We start from the raw sequence: 16,131 nt of genomic DNA, 5'->3' as shown, positions 1-16,131 counted from the left end.
CAAAAACATATAATAGCATACAATTCATTGTTATTGTACAATGAGCATGTTAGGAATTACTTTTAATTTAAATAATTAGTATAAAATTAAAGCTAGCCAAAGAAAAATAAAACAATTTAAGTCTTATTTTAAAAAACAAGGAAAAAATAAAAGTATTCTAAAATTTATTTAAGGAAATTTGTAAATGATTTGAAAGCAATATATTCGAACATAATTTCTCCATTTTAAAAATTAAAATTAAACGATGTATATTCACTGAACAATTTAGATTCTTGTATTGTTTGAAAATCATAAAAGTAATATTGGAAAATTAATTAAAGCTAGTTTTGGAATAAGAAAAAAATATTTAATTAAGAGAATTAGGAGGAAATTATTAACTAAGGAAATGGGTATCCAGCTCTAGAAACTAAGCGTTTGAAGATGAGGTTGAAGTATGTCCATATCTAGGCTATAGAGAAGAACTAAAAAATATTGATATATGATGCCAAGAAATTGAAAAATAAACAGAACTCAATGGTCAATGTGTTGGTCAATGTGTAGTTGAAGCACAAAATTAAAAGTGAAACTAACACGGGAGAAAATATCCAATATGAGATAGCTGTACCCGAATCTATTTACTTGACCTTAGTGTTGAAATAAAAAAGGATGATATTTTTTGAGAAGCAAGATATTTAATTCCCATTGTAATAGTGTTACACCTATTCTGACCATGCCTGATAAGTCGGGTGATGGAACTTATGTATTTTCACTATATATGAGTCTAAGAATATTTTGTATGCATAAGAATTCCAATATTCTATTTTGAAACATGTTCTAAGGGTCGGAATGCATGGAACATGAAGTTTAAATATTTCCTTAGGTGCGATTTGGCACTATGTTTGGGGGCACTGTGACACCAAGCCTCAGCTTATCCTTTTTGAAATGAATCGTATTAACATAGTGACACCATTGCCTGGAGTGCTATTATACTTATAATCTGAGATTCCAAATTGTAAATAGTCATGTGTACTAAAATTTTACCATGCAAGAAGAATCAGGGCTCAAGTTTGGGTTGAATAAAAAGATGGTTGACAAGAGTATGTATTTTTTATTTATTTATTTTTAAATTTCTTAAGACAATCCCCTAGGCTCTGACCTTGCTATTGGGTAAGGCCAGGAGAAGATCCCCCTACTTGATTACCATTCGATAATATTTTACTCTACTACTTTACTTTGGTCCTTTCCTTGGCTCTGCCCTTGTTATAGGGTAAGTCCAAGAGAAGACCCCACTACTCAATCACCATTCGGTGATCTTCTACTTTTCTACTTTACTTTTTGATTCTCTCCTAGGCTCTACCATTGCTATATAGTAAGGTCAAGAGAGTATCTCATTACACTGTTTTACCTTTTGGTGATAATTTACTATTGTACTCCTTATTCCCTCCTAGGATCTTCCCTTGATATATGGTAAGGCCAGGAGAGGATCTCCTTACTTATTCACTTTTTGGTTATTTGTGTTGTTGCTCTTCACTCTCTCCTAGCCTCTGCCCTTGCTATAGGGTAAGCCCAGTAGAGGAACTACCTACTTTCTCACCTTTTGGTGAGATATACTTTGTTCTTTATTTTTTCCTAAGCTCTAGCTTTTCTATAGGGTAAGGCAAGGAGAAGAGCCCCCTCCAAAAATTAAAAGAGCATGGCTAAGCGAATTTATTTCTCTACACATATATAATTGCTTGTGATGTGATATATAAAAACCGCTTGAGATTTTTATTAGGATAACCATCCAGGAGTTTGGGTCTATGTTTTTTTTTCTTTTTATAATGTAATGTAATTTGATATATTGAGTTATGAAAGTGTCTAAAAGTCAAGCATTTCAAACACTAAGTATGCAAATAAAAAAAGAAAGGCTCACACTTGGGTAGTTTTTAAATTATTTGGGTACCCTTCTGGAGGATGAACCAGATGGAGCCTGAAGGAGACAATCCGAAGGGAGATGATCTAGAGAAGGAAGACCCACTTGAAGATAGAGACTGGAAGGAAAAATGCCTGGATTTTAAGACTCGCGTCATTCCTTAAGATTATAATTCAGGTTGTTGTCGGTGGAGCCTGGCCACCACAACTTTTCTGCAGACCTTAGGTTTTACTTATGTGGCACTTTCCACGAACATTTTGACATTACTTTTTGTGTTCTGGTGATTTATATTGATGTTTTTATATTGATTGTGCAATAGAAATTGCATGCTTTTTATAGTTTTCTTTCTTGTATGTACATGACCTAATTTTTGCTAAAAAGTTATGGAGAACCTGCCGTTGATCTCCATTCTTCTCACCATTCAGAGTTCAATTGTGAGCCCTTTGATGGATGGCAAGGTAAGATGAACGTAATTTCTCCTTCTCTTTTTTTTTTTTTAAATTAAAAAAAAAAAGAAATTAAACATTTGAGATTCTGATTTGTGCACTGCAGAGATTGGAATTTCAGATAAATATTTATAGTAGTTAGATTTATTTTGAGATTAGTACAATATAAATTTTGAATGATTAACTATGTGTTATAGTCATCTCGATTATAATTTGATGGCTATAAAATTAGCGTGATTAAATTTAAGTTAAAATATTCTAACCCTATTTTTCTCGATTGATTGATGGAGTAGAATAATTGAAAATAAATAATTTTTATATTAGATTTGAAGTATGTGTTTGAAAATGATGGTTTGATTTTTATTTATTTTGATTTTTATTTATTTTTGTGAGATGAACATAGCCTTTGGTGGAATTTTCATGTAATGGCCCAGGTTTCAAACACATATTTCAAATCTAACCATATTTCAAATCTAAACACATATTTCAAACAAAATAAATAAAAATCAAAATAAATATTTTTATGAAATTCCAATCTCTACAGTGCACAAATCAGAATCTCACATGTTTAATTTCTTCTTTTTTTAATTAAAAAAAAAAGAGAAGGAGAAATTACATTGATCTTACCTTGCCATCCATCAAAGGGCTCACAATTGAACTCTGAATGGTGAGAAGAATGGAAATCAATGGCAGGTTCTCCCATGGCTTCTCTTCTTCTCCCTTCTTCCTCTTTCTCTCTTCTTCTTTCTTTCTTCTCTGCAAAATTTTTATTCAAATCTTCTTTACAGACATTTGAGCTGGAATCTGCTTTTTTTTTTGTTTTTTTCTTGAGTATGAGATATGACGATGTTTTATTTGATTCATTAGTATTTAATAATACCTTATTTTATACAAGTCACCTGGGTCAATTCCATCTGTGTTGGGAGAGTCATGTGGAGCCAGAACAGTCACTGATCTTATCACGACATTGCGGGAAGGAGAAAAAGAAAAGTGGTTAATTTGAAGCTCGGTGAGTTTATAAGAAAATTATCCCAAACGGAATTTAAATGTTCATGATACCAAGAGAAACTGTACGTAGATGCTTCTTTTTTATAAACATAAATTGATAATATGTTGACCTGCAGTAAACAGGATGAATGTTCCAAAATGGAGAGTTTTTGAAGATTATATTGGAGATGTGGATGTCAGTTGAATGCATGAATTCCAGGAGATTTGGCCTTGTGAAGGTGAGAGTTATATACTGTTATAAAATATTGAGATGCACTTAAAATACTGTTATAAAATTTTAGATTTCAAGGTAAACCATGCAAATGAATTTTTTCTTGAAAGAAAAGATGTGCAATATTAAGTGTACATCTTGGAGAAAATGTTGACAACTACAATGGTTGAGTTATTGTCATGCTTGGTTCTGGGTCAATCTAAGACAAAACTGAAATAGAGGTTTTCCCATATTGAATATGGTACCAAATAGGGCATGTAAAGACCCATGTTTTGAGCTCTGCCCATATAGGCTTGATAAATGGAACAACTGTTTACATTTCAAAAGATTCACCAAAAAAGCTTACATCTTTACATAATTTTTTTCTTAAGAAATTTAAAAATAAATAAATCTATTATTTTTTTTTTTTTTGGTTAAAACCCACAGAGGGGCCTACGCGTTGATATCGGTAAAACAGTTACAAAAATCTTTAAAAGGATCCTCCAGCTCGCTAATGCTCATAAGAGCTACAATGCAAAAAGAAGAAAAACCTAAGAGCCGGTGGTTCCTTATCCTAAGAGTACAAAAATAACAGGAATAAGAAAAAGGGCTGTGAATAAACAGCACCCAAAATTGGAAGATCCAATGTAACTCGTTCTGCACAATCTTCCTGCAAAATTTATATAGAGAGTAGAGAAGCAAATAAAAATTCAAAAGAAAGAGTACCTTGCATTCGTTGATGTTCCGCGCCGCTCAAAACCCAAACCGAAGGATACCTAAGCATAAATTTAGATATGACGAATGTAAGGTAAACCGATCTTCTCAAGATTAATCATTCCTTTAAGAGGAATAGGCAGGTCATGCACAGGATGCTCACGCAGAATATCACTTTGAGAGCCAAAATTAGCCAGCCAATCCGCACAAGCATTACCTTCCCGATAAAATATGGGAAATAGTAAAGTTGAGCAAAGAGAGAGCAATTTTAATCTTCCTAATAGTGTAAAAATTATGAGGGAAACAAACATCTTTCTCGTTAATAATATGAATAACTAGAGTGGAATCCGCTTCAATATCCACATTATGTAAACCCATTCTTAAACATAACTGTAAACCATAATCCAAAGCCTTTAATTCAGATGTCAAAACAGAGCAAGAAGGCAGAGGAGCAGAATAAACCGCAATGGGGTTACCGAGGTGATTCCTAATAATACCACCCATACCAGCTTTGCTAATCTTAACAGAGCCGTCAGTATTCAACTTAACAAACGGTATGGAAGGTTTAACCCACCTGACCATACACACCCTATTGTTTCTAACAAAATTATTCTGAATCCCAAAGTAATCCGCCAGAGGCTTGCTGTTATGAAATTTTTTTCCAGAAATAAGATTCACCTCAATCAACTGAAGAATTTTATACCTAATATTGGATATAATAAGATTAGCAGTCATTTTAATACCCAAATGTTTGGACTCATTCCTACCTTTCCAAAGATACCAAATAATGACAATAGGAAATAAATAAATAAAAATTACATACTTTTGTCAACCATCTTTTTATTCAACTCAAACTTGAGCCCTGATTCTTCTTGCATGGTATATGACATACCAGAAATTTTAGTACACATGACTTTTTACAATTTGGAATCCCAGATTGTAAGTATAATAGCACTCCAGGCAATGGTGTCACTATGTTGGTACGATTCATTTCAAAAAGGATAAGCTGAGGCTTAGTGTCACAGTGCTCCCAAACATAGTGCCAAATCGCACCTAAGGAAATATTTAAACTTCATGTTCCATGCATACCAACTCTTAGAACATGTTTCAAAATAGAATCTTGGAATTCTTATGCATACAAAATATTCTCAGACTCATATATAGTGAAAATACATAAGTTCCATCACCCGACTTATCAAGCATGGTTAGAATAGGTGTAACACTATTGCAATGGGAATTAAATATCTTGCTTCTCAAAAAATATTATCCTTTTTATTTCAACACTAATGTCAAGTAAATAGATTCGAGTACAGCTATCTCATCTTGGATATTTTCTCCCGTGTTAGCTTCACTTTTAATTTTGTGCTTCAACAACACATTGACCATTGAGTTCTGTTTATTTTTCAATTTCTTGGCATCATATATCAAAATTTTTTTAGTTTTTCTTTATAGCCTAGATATTGACATACTTCAAGCTCATCTTCAAACACTTAGTTTCTAGAGTTGGATACCCATTTCCTTAGTTAATATTTTCCTCCTAGTTCTCTTAATTAATTATTTTTATTCTTATTCCAAAATTAGCTTTAATTAATTTTCAAAATTTACTTTTATGATTTTCAAACAATACAATAATCTAAATTGTTCAGTGAATATACATCGTTTAGTTTTAATTTTTAAAATGGAGAAATTATGTTCGAATATATTGCTTTCAAATCATTTACAAATTTCCTTAAATCAATTTTAGAATACTTTTATTTTTGCCTTGTTTTTTAAAATAAGACTTAAATTGTTATATTTTTCTTTGGCTAGCTTTAATTTTATACCAATTCTTTAAATTAAAAGTAATTCCTAACATGCTCATTGTACAATAACAATGAATCGTATGCTATTATATGTTTTTGGAAATTGTTCACCCTTCCTAGGCGTATAAGATAGTATTTATATGAGACTCTTGATCAAATAATTTGTGAGTAGATTCTCTAAGAAGCAAGATTGTTGTTATCATTTAACAAGTTTCATATTGAAATAAAGAAAAACAAGTATGATACCTAGACACTTGTTTTTCCCATTTATCATTTTAGATGGTTAATGCATTATTCATTATAATTATCTCATTTTTTTTACTTTTTTCTATAGATCCTTATTTAATTAACCCTAAACATTTTATTGTGGAATGTTGTTTACTAATCTAATTTTCATAAATCAATATATCACTTAGACGCAGAGCACAATAATTAATATTTGTCAGTGCATTTGTTCAACAAAAACATTCATAGAAAATGTTGATCCTCTAATGCAGTAATATTGAGGTATTCGAACAAATAAATATTGTACTCTTATCAAAAGAAATTTTATGGATAGGCGTATGATTATTTGACAGAGCAAGTTTTTGAAGCTTGATGATTAACATAGATGGAGGGTGAGATCAAGAAAATTTGGTGATAATGTGCCATAATAAATTTTGTGTGATTTGTAAGAAAAGTTGATTTCAATGTGTTGGTAATAAAATTCTTAGAGCTTAATTAATGACACATCTTAGACTTAATTAATTAAATTGTACCAACCCTTATTTGATTATTAATATTTAAAATTTTTGTATTCGTTACTCAATAATACAAGAAACTCAACCCAGGAGATTGATTTTGTCCCTCATGTTTAACTCAGCAAAGTTAAACCTATTGGACTAAATAGACTTATTCCTCTCACAAAAAAAATCTATTTTTTTAAATTAAAAAAATTTATCATTTTGAGGTTGTCGTTTCCTAAAATACTTTTGTGCTTATAATTATTCAAGGAACTCTTTTGTGGTATGCTATGAAGCTGCAATTTCCTGCGGGATGCATGTGTCTTTTATAAAATAAGTATTCATATATAACCTATTCCTATTTACTATATATTAAAAGGGACACAATATCCATTATACAGAGAGACATAAAATGTAATGAACCCTTTAGTACAACAAATAATGGGCAACACTTCTAGACTTTATTTAAGAAATAACTGGTTACCTCAGGTATGTGTGTTTGTATAAAAGCATGAATCGCTAGACCTAGACCAGCTAATTCATTATAAATTAATAGTTAGATGCGGCTATTTGCTACTATTTAAATTTAGACCACACATTGTTCTATGTTTTTTTAGTAAACTAACATTATTATGCGACCATTATCTTTGTAGTATTTATGCCTATTTTTTTATTCATATAAAAGATGCAACCCTCACCCAAATTAGTTAAGGTTGTCCAATTAATAATTGAAAGTAACATTGCTATATTTCACTGTAAAAAATGATGAATTGCCCTTTTGGTTAAGTAAGTGGTTGAACATGCTCTATTCGACTAATATGATTGCTTGTTGAAGCAACCTACATAAAATAGAAGTAATACAATTACTTCTATTTTCAAGCTCTCTAACTAATTTGTTCATCTATTCCACTGACGATATTTTGTTGTTAACTTTTAAATAAATTTAAAATGGGATGCATATTTAATTCTTTGATTCTCTTATTCATTTGCAGAGCGACTTGTACAAAGGACAATATAATTATATACAAAGCATTTGCCATTTTTTACAACTTGTGAAAGGGAGGAGTTGCAAAAATGTACAGCTTCATTAAGTGAGTTATTATTGAATTTTTAATTTATTAAGAGAATTAGATGACAATTCACTTATGAAGTAATTTTCTCCATTGTTTGTCTAAGTTGCTAAAATATGAACTATTCTACTTGAAGTCAGCCTACTTATTATTTTAGTTAATTCTTGAATTTCTATATCAAACTTCACCAAAAATTTTTCTTATTTATTCTTCTCTTCTTTTTCTTATAATAAAAAAAAAAAAAAAAAAAGACAGGAATAAGTTTACTTGATTTTAAAGTTGGAAAATGAGGGTTTTTAACATACTCTTTAGTAACTTTGACTAATTTGATTTTTCTTTTGCATTTTGTGTGAGTGATTATTGGTATGCTCTATAAGTATTATTTCTTTGATTTTTCTCAATATTTTCTCCTAATCATGGTGATCTTTGATGAAAACATCTTAAATGGGCCTTGAGATTTGCAAAATTCTAGTCTTCATATAGGCACCCAGCTAGACATTCCAATTGTAAGAAACTCTCACTCTACTAATTGTAGATCATTGAAAAAATGAGTAGTCATACTATAGGCCAAGTCTGCATCTCAAATATAAGAAAATTCCATGTTTTTTTATTTCTATGATGTTTATTCAACCCTATGGATAATTTAAATTGTTCTCCTAAAGGGCAAGTGAGTATGATAATTGATTGCATTAATTTAAAATATTTTTTCTAAGTAAAACATTTCAGAATAAAGAAATGACTTTATTCTTAAAGGTTCACAACTAAATATTTTACCTAATATGAATTTCTCGTGCAACTAACCCTTCCATGTCCTTTTTGAGCATGGTGGGATTTTATAATTTCGTCGGCAATATCACCAAACATAGTCCGTACACACTCATTCATGCATGGGGGGCAAGCCCAACAATCCAAAAATTTCATCTAATTGGCTGCAACCAGCAAGCAAGCGGTGGGCCCTTCGAAGGCCACATGAGTGGTGGTGACATCGGCGGTGAATGAATGTAGCGATTTATCGGGCGGAATCGTTGACGGGGAATGGTGATGAGTGGTGGGCGGCGACCTTTGAATGCCATAAGAATCAAGCCCTCACTTTCAAGCCTTAATTACTAATGATTACTTCCAACTTACTGTCATATACACATAAACATGTTATTTTTTTTCTCTTATTTACAAAATTCAAGGACAACGTACAACATATTCTTTCAATTTTATTTAAATTATCTTAATAATTAAAAATAAAATTAAAGTGAACTATACTTTTATCCTGAGATGAAATCACTTATATATTTGATATCGAGCTCTGTATTACCAATGATTTTTCAAAAAATTGGATTGAACTTTATGACGGTTCATATCAATTCATCAGAGAAAAATATTATTTATGATTATTTTTTTAGTGGTATATTATTTTCTTAAAAATATATATCAATTAAATTTTTATTTAAATTTAAGTGAAGTTAATTATAAATTTTTTGCACAAATTTAAATTATTATCGATGACTTTTAGGATGAGTGTAAAAAATTAAACAAAATAAAATAATTGAGGACTTATTATATCGCCTTACCAATTTTTTGATCCTTTTTAAATTATTATTTAGGGTATATATTTCTTTTTAGTTTAACAGGAATTCACCCAAACTATTGCTAATTGGCTGTTTTATGACACTTTTCGTTTATTGCTAATTGGCTGTTTTATGACATTTTAGTTTTCTGCTTGCCCTTACCAGTTATAATATACAAATAGATATTAATACCAAATCTCCTGGAATCATGCATTCAATGACATCCACATCTCCAATATAATCTTCAAAAACTCTCCATTTTGGCTCTACATGACTCTCCCAACACAGATGGAATTGACCCAGGTGACTTGTATAAAATAAGGAATTATTAAATACCAACGAATCAAATATAGTTTCATCATATATCATAATCAAGAAAAAAAAACCAAAAAAAAGCAGATTCCAGCTCAAATGTCTGTATAGAAGACTGCTTCATTTCAACCGGGGACGATCTAGCAGCCGTGAAGAGGGGCTGGGACGAATGATGGCCGGCCCAGCACCGCCATCACAATCAGAAGAATCACCGGCTCCTCCCCCTTCAGCGCCATCGGCATCGGCAGCGAAGCATCAGGTGGAGTAGAAAAACATTCTTATTCAAAACATCAACATATATTCAACCGGCATCGGCATCCAAATCAAGACCAAAGCCGGCAGAGGAGGCTATATTTGAAACGTGACCATCTCCGATGTGTACATGAGAAGAGTAGGCAAAGGAGTGAGGATCGCCGGCGATGTCGGAGACCACCCGGACGACAAGTTCAATCCCGAAGCGTTGCTGAGGGTGGATGGGGTGACGATAAGGAATGTGTGGGGGGTGGGGGTGAAGGAGGCCGGATCAATTGAGGGGATAAAGGGGTCGCCTTTCACGCGAATTTGTTTGTGGAATGTGAAGCTATGGGGAATTGGGAGGCAGATGGAGGCGTGGAAGTGCGCGGCGGTGAGTGGGGTTGCGGTGGGCGTGCAGCCTTGGCCGTGCGGGGAGCTTACGGGGATTATGTCCACATCGGAGATTGTCACGTTTCTAATTGATAGAAAAGGAAACCAGAGCAGTAGCAAGAACCAAGATAGAGAGGAAAACGGAAAAAAAAAATTGTATTCAATTAATTAATGCGTACAGGAGCTAACAGGACCTATATATAGAAACCGTGAAACGGTAAAGTTGTAAATAATTTTTTTTGGGAAAATTTGTAAATAAGCTAAGTACACATCTGTTCGCTTACACCCTCCCTCAAATTAATCATTCGTCTTGTGAATGATTAATTTGCGACGAAGGTCGTGGAAGCGAGCTGGAGAAAAAGACTTAGTTAATATATCCACAATCTAATCTATTGAAGTAATATGACTGATGGAAGTGTCGCCTGGACTGATATGTTGCCGGATGAACTGATAGTCGATCTCAATGTGCTTTGGTTCTGACATGGAAGACAGGATTCTTGGCTAGAGCTATGGCCGAGGTGTTGTCACAGTGAATTATGATAGGATCAGTTTGCGGAAGGTCGAGCTCGGCGACGAGTTGTTGTAGCCAGATGACATCGGAGGTTGCAGCTGATAGCTAGGTAGATTATACTCGGCCTCAATGGATGACTTAGCGGCCGTTGCTTGCTTCTTAACGGTCCAGGAAATGAGAGTTGGACCCATGAAGGTACAGAAGCCAGAGATCAATTTCTGATCGGAGGCATTTGAGGCCCAATTTGCATCGGTGTAGGTCCAAAGTTTTAAGGTGCTGATTTTGATGGGAAGACCAAAAGATAACGTGCCTTTGATAAGGCTTGGTAGTCTTGGACTGTGGGTTTGTGCATATGTTGGCATATTTGGTTCGTAGTAAAGGCTATGTCTGGACAAGTAAAAGAGAGATATTGTAGAGAGCCAACTAGTCGACAATACATAGTGGGATCTTGGAAGGGCTGCTGGTCGGTGCACTTCGGTTTGGTCTTACGAGTAATGGGAGTAGGAGCGGGTTTGCATTCGTCAAGGTCGGAGTCTTGAAGTAGTTTCTCGGCGTAGTGGTGTTGGGTAAGGAAAAGACTGAAGGATTGCTGAAGTACTTGGATGCCGAAAAATAATGATATTTGGCCAAGCTGTTTGAGTGCAAATTGTGATTATAATTTGAAGACTAATGGTAGCGGCGTTGTTTCCTGTAAGAAGGATATCGTCCACATAAATCAATAGATGCATTTGTATATTATGATGACGATAAAGTAGGAGTGAGGGGTCGGAGCGACTAAACAATTTTGCCTCCGGATAAAAAATTGATCCGGAAGACATCATTCTCCATATTCTAAACGGCCTCCTCCAACTTACAGTTCCTTCAAATCCACCATCTGGAACTCACTTCTTCCCATTGATCTTGACACCTTTTACTCACTACTATGCAATGAAGAAATCCACCTGCAACCAGAACACAATCAAGATCAAGCCGAAAGCTCCGCGGCCACAGCCCTCTACGCCGCACCTTCCAACACATATTGCGGTCGAAACAACAAACGCTTCAGCAAACCCAAGAACCCGCAGCCACCTACCAACACACCGGTATATCAGCTCACTTCGCCCGCATCCCAAACTACGGTCAGACCAACGTGTCAAATCTGCGGCAAAATCGGCCACGCTCTCACAGCCTTGGCCGTGCGGGGAGCTTACGGGGATTATGTCCACATCGGAGATTGTCACGTTTCTAATATAGCCTCCTCTGTCGGCGTTGGTCTTGATGTGGATGCCGATGCCGGTTGAATATATGTTGATGTTTTGAATAAGAATGTTTTTCTACTCCACCTGATGCTTCGCTACCGATGCCGATGGCGCTGAAGGGGGAGGAGCCGGTGATTCTTCTGATTGTGATGGCGGTGCTGGGCCGGCCACATTCGTCCCAGCCGCTCTTCATGGCTACTAGATCGTCCCCGGTTGAGATGAAGCAGTCTTCTATACAGACATTTGAGCTGGAATCTGCTTTTTTTTGTTTTTTTTCTTGAGTATGAGATATGATGAAACTTTATTTGATTCGTTGGTATTTAATAATTCCTTATTTTATACAAGTCACCTGGGTCAATTTCATCTGTGTTGGGAGAGTCATGTGGAGCCAGAACAGTCTCTGACCTTATCACGACATTGCGGGAAGGAGAAAAAGAAAAGTGGTTAATTTGAAGCTCGGTGAGTTTATAAGAAAATTATCCCAAACGGAATTTAAATGTTCATGATGTCAAGAGAAACTGTACGTAGATGCTTCTTTTTGATAAAAATAAATTGATAATATGTTGACCTGCAGTAAACAGGATGAATGTTCCAAAATTGAGAGTTTTTTTTAAGATTATATTATTGGAGATGTCGATGTCAGTTGAATGCATGAATTCCAGGAGATTTGGTCTTGTGAAGCTGAAAGTTATAAAATATTGAGATGCACTTAAAATACTGTTATAAAATTTTAGATTTCAAGGTAAACCATGCAAATGAATTTTTTCTTGAAAGAAAAGATGTGCAATATAAAGTGTACATCTTGGAGAAAATGTTGACAACTACATTGGTTGAGTCATTGCCATGCTTAGTTCTGAGTTAACCTAAGACAAAACTGAAATAAAGGTTCTCCCATATTGAATATGGTACCAAATAGGGCATGTAAAGACCCATGTTTTGAGCTCTGCCCATATAGGCTTGATAAATGGAACAACTGTTTGAGAGAAGAGGAAGAATTGAGAGAAGCAGGGAGATCGGAGAGGAGCGAAGCCAGAGAACGAAGAGGAAGAAGAAAATATTATTATTCCATTCATTGAAAAATGATACAGTGCTTAGTATATAAATAGAAAAGTTACATGTAAAGATGTAAATAACAAGCACGTGAGGTACAATCTTGATATATCGTCTAATAGGGTCCCTCAAATTAATCATTCATGGAGTGAATGGTTAATTTGCTTCTGAGTTCGTTGAACCGAGATATGGTGAAGGGTTTGGTTAGAATGTCTGCCACTTGATCCTTGGAGGAGATGCGTGCGAGCTTGATCTCACCGGCACTAATTTGTTGGCGAATGAAGTGGTAGTCGATCTCGATATGCTTTGTTCGCGCATGGAAGACGGGATTTTTGGCGATAGCAATCGCGGATGTGTTGTCGCAGTGAATAGTAGTGGGTGATGGTTGAGGTAGATGAAGCTCCCGTGCAAGCCGTCGTAACCATAAGACTTCCGAGGCGGCAGTAGAGAGCGAGCGGTATTCAGCTTCAGTGGACGACTTGGCTACCGTGGGTTGCTTTTTCATGGTCCAGGAAATTAGATTTGGTCCAAGGAAAGTGCAAAATCCCGAGATGGATTTCTGATCCGAGGCCTCGGAAGCCCAATCTGCATCCGAGTAGGAATGAAGATCCAAGTCGCCAATGGTGATGGGTAGACCGTATGATAATGTGCCGTTGATGTAGCGGAGAAGTCATTTGAGTGCTTTGAAATCCTGTTCTGTTGGATTCTGCATATGTTGACAAATCCGGTTTGTCGCATAGGCAATGTCCGACTGCGTAATTGACAAGTATTGTAGCGACCCAGCTAGCCGACGGTAGAGGGAGGGGTCAGGGAACGGTGGGCTGACTGTGAGTTGAGCCTTGTTGGACGGGGTGACTGGCGTGGGAGCAGGCTTGCAATCCTTGAAGCCTGCATCATGAAGAATTTTAGTGGCATAATGTTGTTGAGAAAGAAAAAGACATGTTTTGGATTGAATCACCTGAATGCCAAGAAAGAGGGAGACGTTTCCTAGTTGTTTGAGAGCAAATTAAGTTTTCAGCTGCTGAAGAAGACGTTGGATTGCTGCGGCATTATTCCCTGTGACTAAGAAATCGTCCACATAAATGAGAATATAGAGTTGAGTTTGGTCAGTGTTAAGAATTAGAAGTGAAGGATCCGATCGGCTGAATGTGAAGCCTTGGGTTTGAAGAAAGCTTGTAAGCTTTTGAAACTATTGCCGGGGCGCCTGCTTTAATCCGTATAAGGATTTATGTAGTTTGCAAACTGCGGTTGGATTTTGAGGATCGACAAACCCGGCGGGCTGCCGCATGTAGACTTCATCCGTGAGCTCACCGTGTAAAAAGGCGTTTGAAATTTCTAATTGGTGCATCTTCCAGTGACGGTTTAAATCAAGTGTAACCAGAAGACAAATAGTTAGCATCTTGGCGACGGGGCTAAAAGTCTCGTTGTAATTGATGCAGAATTGTTGATTGTACCCAAGAGCAACTAACCTTGCCTTGTATCGATCCACTTGTCCGGAGGGCAGAAGTTTCGTTTTAAACGTCCATTTGCAGCCAAGAACTGGTTTGTTGGGTGGTGGTGAGACGAGGGACCAAGTTGCTTGTTGTTTAAGAGCGTCGAATTCTGCAACCATTGCTTTGCGCCAATGTTCTGATTTTAAGGCTTGATTGTACGTGGTGGGTGTGTCGGAGGGAGTGGTGTGAGTAAGAAGGTTGAGAATCTGGCGTGGTTTGCTAATTCCTGATTTCAAGCGGGTGGTCATCGGGTGGCAAGGTCGCTGGATGGGAACAGGAGCCAGAGAGTCAATGTGTTGAGGAGTATCAGGAGCCGAGTCAGTGATTAGAGAATCAGTTGAAAGGCAAGCTGTGTTGATGTTGGCTGAAGTGTTGAGAGGCTGTTGAACAGGGTTGGCAACCGTGTGCTGAGAGGAAATGGATGAGGGAATAAGCAGAGAGGGAGGCATGAAGAGAGGTGTAGAGTTTACCAAGTGAGGGTCCCTTGCTGTGATGTTCTTGAAAGGAAAGTGCCGTTCGTGAAAGACCACATGCCTTGACGTGTAGATTTTGCCGGATTCAATATCGTAACATCGGTAACCTTTATGTGTGTGAGAGTATCCGATGAAGGCACAGGTCTGAGAGCGTGGGGATAGTTTATCCGGAGCATAAGGTTTGAGCCAAGGATAACACAGGCAACCAAAGGTCCGTAGATGAGCATAGGTCGGCGGGTTTCCATGCAGTCTCTGATAAGGGATTTGGTTTGAGAGGGCTTTAGATGGGAGTTGATTGATTAAGTAATTGGCTGTACCGATTGCTTCAGCCCAGAATTTATGTGGGAGTCCAGATTCGTGAAGTAAGGCACGGGTGAGATCGAGGAGGTGACGATGCTTACGTTCAGCGAGACCGTTTTTCTCGGGTGTGTGGGGGCAGGATAGCTACTGAATTATACCATTATCTTGAAGAAAATTTTTAAACGCATGGCTGGTGAATTCACCTCCGCCATCAGAACGAAGAATCCGAGGGGTGGTATGGTGTTGAGTGCGAATTAAGTTATAGAGGTTTTTGAATTTAGAGAGAGCTTCTTGTTTTGTGTAAAGAAAGTATAGCCAGGTGTAACGCGTATAATCATCGATGAAGATGATGTAGTAATGATACCCGTCGAGAGAAGCTTGCGAGACCGGACCCCAAACGTCCGTGCGAATTAATTCAAAGGGAGCCTTAGTAACCGAAATGCTTTTATTGAAATTTAATTTGTGGCTTTTCGCCTGATTACAGGAATTACTGATGAAAGAAGAAGATACATTTGAGATTTCAGGATAAAGGTGAGCAAGAACATAAAGGGTATCCTTGTTCGGGTGTCCGAGACGGGAATGCCAATCGTGCTGGGAGGTGGTGGTCGAAGTTACAGCAGTGTGGTTGTTGTCCGGAGGAATGCAAAGACTGTATAGTCCGTTACGAAGTTGACCATGTAGTAGGGGTTGTTGGTCCCGAAGATCCTTCACAAGAAAGCCGTTAG

At 36.3% G+C, this 16,131-nt stretch overlaps 1 pseudogene; it reads left to right on the top strand.

The window, feature by feature from the left end:
- The first annotated feature begins 9,693 nt into the window (after window positions 1-9,693).
- Window positions 9,694-12,132, top strand: LOC110106514 (annotated as a pseudogene).
- Window positions 12,133-16,131: the final 3,999 nt, after the last annotated feature.

This window comes from Dendrobium catenatum, unplaced genomic scaffold (genome assembly GCF_001605985.2).
Source record: "Dendrobium catenatum unplaced genomic scaffold, ASM160598v2 fragScaff_scaffold_629, whole genome shotgun sequence".
NCBI lineage: Eukaryota > Viridiplantae > Streptophyta > Magnoliopsida > Asparagales > Orchidaceae > Dendrobium > Dendrobium catenatum.
Note: the sequence above shows the minus strand (reverse complement) of the source record. Positions and strands in the feature narration are given on the sequence as shown.